Here is a 5934-nt window from a genome sequence, read left to right as displayed (position 1 = left end):
AAAAATAGGTCTTTGCTGATTGTAAGTATTGTTAGATACTTGTTGATTGCTAGGACCTTGTTGGTTGTTGTATGGAACATTTCGGTTATAATTCTGATTTTGATTGTAGTTTGGTCTTGGCGTTTGATAATTATTCTGATAATTATTTCCATGCCTTTGGTTCATGTATGAAACATTCTCTCTTTGTTCCATTGTTTGTTCAATAATGAGACAATCTTTTGTCAAATGTGGTCCTCCACACTGCTCACAACTAATTCGTATTGCGTGAATATTTTTAGTCATCTTTTCCATTCGTCTCTCGAAAGCATCTATCTTTGCGGACATGGAATCAAAGTCATGGCTAGAATCGGCTCTAGCCGCTTTAGATGATCTAACGATATCTTTTTCTTGATGCCACTCATGTGAGTGGGAAGCAGTGTTATCAATAATTTTGTAAGCTTCAGTTGCGGTTTTCTTCATAATGGAACCACTAGCTGCTATGTCGATGTCTTTTCGTGTAGTGATGTTGCATCCTTGGTAGAATATTTGTACTATTTGATTAGTGCCTAAACCATGTTGCGGACATCCTCTTAACAACTTTTCAAATCTTGTCCATGCCTCATATAAAGTTTCATATGGCTTTTGTGTGAACGTAACTATTTCCCATTGAAGTCTCACAGCTTTAGATGCTGGAAAGAATTGTTTAAGAAAAATTTCAACTAAAACATCCCATGTATCAATCGCCCCTTCAGGTAATGATTCTAACCAATCTTTGGCTTATCCCTTTAAATTCCAGGGAAATAACATGAGATAGATCTGTTCATCCTCAACTTCTCTTATTTTAAATAGAGTACAGATCCTTTTAAAGGTGCGAAGATGTTCATTTGGATCTTCTTTCGGTGCACCACTAAATTGGCATTGATTAGTTACCATGTGTAAGATTTGTCCTTTGATTTCATAATCTGGTGCATTAATGTCTGGTTGAGTAATTGCGTGACCTTGGCCAGTGCGTTTAGCCCTTATTCGGTCTTCCATACTTAGAGGTTCCAGATTTTCCATGATTGAATTTGTTGAATCTGAATCACTAGAGGATTCTGATTTAATGGTTCCTTCCTCGACAATCTCTGGATGAGTGATTTGTGGTTCAGGAGGAATGATTAGTTGTTCAGGATCTCTGAATTGTCTCTGAATATCCTCCGATTTCTCAATTGTGAGGTCGGGTTCAAAAAATGGATTATCGGAAATTTGAATTGGAGTACTTGGTCGACTAGATGACGATTCTAAAGAAAAATCAACGGCGACAATGTTGGCTAGATGTTTTGATCGAGTTACAGGTGGTGAACGTATAAAAGGTGGTGAACGTTTTGCTCGGTGCATTCACTGAATATCCTATTAGTTATAAAGATAAAAATTATATAAGTTATCAAATTAATAGACTTTTTTAATTTTGCCCATGTTTCGAATAGCCAATAGATGCAGCAGGTAGCCAGGACCCTTTAAATCGAAAGACCACGACTCGCCACTAACAAATCCAACTATTACTACGAATCAGAAAATTTTGGATGTCTATCAATTTAACCGCTTAAAATAATTTTTTGTCGAAATTTTGAAATAAAAATCTATGTCCTAAAAACTAGAGTGTCGAGAAATAAGAAAGAAAAAGAGTGCGTCGAAAAACGTCGAAAAATAAAAGGTCGAAAAATAAAAATAAGAAAATAAAGCGTCGAAACTTAAAAGTCTAAAAACTAAATATTAAAACTTACGTCTAAAGGTATTAAAGCCTAAAAGGAATTCTATATCCAAAATGGAAATAACTTAAAAAGTACTAAAATCTTAAAACGGCGTCGCAAAATTCTAAAGCACCTAAATCTTAGTCTAAAGAAAAAGTACTTAAGGGATTTTACGGAAAATCTTAGAAATCTAATAATAAAAATAAACTACTGTAAAAACTAACTTAAAACTAATTACGAACGATAAAAATACAAATTACAATTAAACGATTAAAAAGATACAAAATTTAAAAATAAAACTAAAGTTATAAAAAAATACAATTTTTATAAAAATATTATTTTTATGTTATTATTTTATAAAAGTATTAATTTTAAAAATTAATAAAACTAAAAACACTTAATATTACAAATTTAATTAAAACTAAAACTAATTATATTAAATTACTAAACCCTAATTATAATTAATAATAATTAATTTTTAACCCTAATTTCGTAATAAATGAGGTACCAGGTCAGGCGTGTCAGACGGCTCCGCGAGTGCGGATGTCTTTTGACCAATAACTCCGCGAGTGCGGAGGATGCAGATTCAGATGAGATGCAGGCTCAAATTACGCAAGTTCGGTTTTTTTATTTATTTTATTTTTAAATTTTAATTTTCTGTTTTGTTTGTTTTTTTTAAAAAATATAACTTAAATAAAACTTATATTTTAACGATTACTTATTAGATTTTTATAATTCTAAAAAAAATAAACTTTTTAATTAAAACACCTAAATAGAATTTTTTTATGTTTTTATATTTTTTTTAATATTTAAAACTTATATTTTTACAAAATAGATTAAAAATTAATAAAAAATCTTTTTTTTTATATAGCGTTTCGCTTCGGCCTTGAATTTTCCCCGGCAGCGGCGCCAAAAATACTTGGTGTTATGCTAGGTGTATACGAAATAGTTATATTTTTATTGCGAAATACTATTAAATACGATACAATTTTATACAAGTTATTTATTTATTTATTGAATGGGATATACCTAAACCTTGCTACAACACTTATAGGCAGTGTACCTAATCGTAGAGTAGTGTAGTTTTTAGTAAGTCCGGTTCGTTCCGCAGGGAGCTAGCCAAGTTTAACGCTATATTTTATTTTAAACTATATTTGTATATAAATATATATATAATATATATATATATATATATACATATATATATATATATATATATATATATATATATATATATATATATATATAAGTAGTATTATTATTATAAAAAGGGGGTTTTACCGTTTAATGAACGGTTTGTCGATTTTATGTCTTAAGTCGCAATTAAAACCTAATGTAAAATATTAAATATATAAATGACTTAATTTAAAGCATAAAGTAGATGACGATAATAAAATTGCGATAATTTAAAGTGCGATAAATAAAATGACGATAAATAAAATTGCGATAATTAAAAAGTACGATAATTAAAAATGCAATAAGATATAAAATAAAGGAATTATGCTTATTTAAACTTCCGTAATCATGATGTTCAACGTGTTGATTTTAATTTATTACCATAGGTTAATTGTCCTTTGTCCTGGATTATTCGATATGTCCATACGGTTTTGTCCATAATAGTCCATCAGTCATAAATATAAAGTGCGAGAGTCTTTGTCAAATTTTCCTTATACCCGAAGTCAAATATTCCAACTAATTGGGGATTCGAACTGTAACAAGGTCTTAATACTTTGTTTAATGAATACACCAGGTTATCGACTGCGTGTAATCCAAGGTTTCAATACTTTGTTAACAATTACACCAATTACCCTTGAATGTAATCCACCCCTGTTTCAACGAGTCCATTGACTATTAATCCATCCCCGTGTCCGGTAAAATGAACAATTATTGGTATTTATAGATATCCCGCCCATCGTACCCGATTAAACGTATGTGGTTATTTATAGATACGTCAATTTGTATCCTTTAATATTAAATTAACAAGGTATCGTTTAGTTAATATAAAACATATTAATAGCCCATAGTCTAATTTCCACAAGTGTCGTTCTTTTGTCCAAACCCCAATTATGGTACAAACCCCAATAACCCCGTCTTTATTATTTAGCCCAACATCACGATTACTTCGGCTTAAATAAGCATAATAATAACTTAGCTACGAGACATTAATTTAAAAAGGTTGAACATAACTTACAATGAGTATTAATAGCGTAGCGTTACACGGACAGAGTTTCGACTTACTAACTTAAAACATTGCCACTATAACCTTATTAATATTAAACTTAAATTAAAATTAAAATTACAAAATATAAATATAAATATATCGTAGATAGATAGATAGAAAAAGGTATGTTTAATCGATCAGAATGTGCGGCCTTTTATAGGCCCACATTTAACTGTTGAGCTCCGCGAGTGCGGAGGTTTTCTTCATCAGAGCTCCGCGAGTGCGGAGGTCTGGATTCCAGCTCATAGATCAAATTCAAAACGTGGGCTGCGTATAATTATAATATATAATAATATATATAATTAATTATATATTATATTATATTCTTGTGCATAGTTGACTTGTAATTTTTGGTCCGTTGCGTCGCGCGCTGAAAGTTGGTTCATGTCTCGTTTCCGGATTTTCGAACGCCTTTTCGTATGATTTAATATCTTGTACTTTGCGTTTCACGGCTTGTACTCTTGTAATTTTTAGACGTTTCTCATCAATAATTTGAACCACTTGGATTGTACTTTTCTAACAACCCGTCCTTATCCACCTGGACGAAGTCATCAACATTTGGTCCCATTGCGATGTTCGACTTCAAGTAATGTCCTTAAAATGAGCTAATGCACAGCGGAAGGTTTCTTTCATACCTGAGAATATACATGCTTAAAAGTGTCAACCAAAAGGTTGGTGAGTTCATAGGTTTATCATAACAATCATTTCAATATATTAATAGACCACAAGATTTCATAATCATAAACATAATACACTCGCAAGTGTATGTAAAGCATTCTAAGTGGTTGAGCACTTGGTAACCATACTTAACATTTAATCAACGTCGCATATTCCCTTTATTATGAAATCTCACTACACCGTACCAAGTGTAGTCACGAAACGAAGTACTGTGCAACCGTTGAATACTGGTCGTCCAGTCCGGTTGGGGTTTTCAGGCCCGATAGATCTATCAACAGGATTCGCGTTTACAATACCACATGTAAATAGTAGTTACCAAGCTACAGGGAAGTATGCCAGTGGTACAACTCAACGTAGAATATATTTTTAAGTACTTGTGTATATTTCGTAAACATTTATAAAAGCAGCGCATGTATTCTCAGCCCAAAAATATATATTGCAAAAGCAATTAAAAAGGAACAAATGAAACTCACCATACTGTATTTTGTAGTAAAAATACATATGACGACATTTAACAAGTGTAGGGTTGATCTCGGATTCACGAACCTATATCATTAATGTATATTATATATATATATATATATATATATATATATATATATATATATATATATATATATATATATATATATATATATATATATATATATATATATATAACGGTGTATTATATGTGTGCATTAAATTCCCGAATCATCAATATGCATTTATGAACTTGAAGTATTTATGATGAGCATTAAATGAGCATTCGATTGGATTTCGATTTTTATAAATGATGAATTTGATGGATGAAATGTGTTTAGTTGTATTCCTCGTTAAATTACCTTTCCAATGATGTATGGTATGCATTTTGGGTGTTTACGGTTCATTAGTTATGATAAATTGAAGTTTGAATGAGACTTGAACAAATTAAAACAGCTCAGGTAATCGAACAAATTTATATATATTATATATTATATCTTAGTTTATATGTTATATGTACTTAATTTGTATATATTTAAAATGATTAATATTTATACATGTAAATATCTTAATATGTATATTAGTATTTTATCAATAATTTGTTATTTGTAATATTTATAATGTTAATATGTTTAGTATATAATTATATGTAATATAAGTATAATATTTATTTGTTATAAAAATAATAATAAAAATGGTAATTAAAATAATAATGATGATTAAAATAGTAATGATAATAAAAATGATAGTTTTTAATAAAAAGGTAAATTAATAATAATGATATTAAAAATAATAATGTTTTTATATAAAAAAAACATTTCAATAATAATAATAATAATAATAATAATAATAATAATAATAATA

At 29.4% G+C, this 5934-nt stretch overlaps 1 non-coding gene across 1 annotated transcript; it reads left to right on the top strand.

Annotated features, from left to right (window-relative positions):
* Positions 1-547: 547 nt before the first annotated feature.
* On the top strand, positions 548-654 carry LOC139856366 (small nucleolar RNA R71). The gene has a single exon (XR_011761852.1). It is a non-coding gene; the product is annotated as a small nucleolar RNA R71 (small nucleolar RNA).
* The last annotated feature ends 5280 nt before the right edge of the window (positions 655-5934 follow it).

This window comes from Rutidosis leptorrhynchoides, chromosome 6 (genome assembly GCF_046630445.1).
Source record: "Rutidosis leptorrhynchoides isolate AG116_Rl617_1_P2 chromosome 6, CSIRO_AGI_Rlap_v1, whole genome shotgun sequence".
Classification (NCBI taxonomy): Eukaryota; Viridiplantae; Streptophyta; class Magnoliopsida; order Asterales; family Asteraceae; genus Rutidosis; species Rutidosis leptorrhynchoides.
The sequence above is the reverse complement of the archived record's forward strand: the minus strand, read 5'-3'. Positions and strand labels throughout refer to the sequence as shown.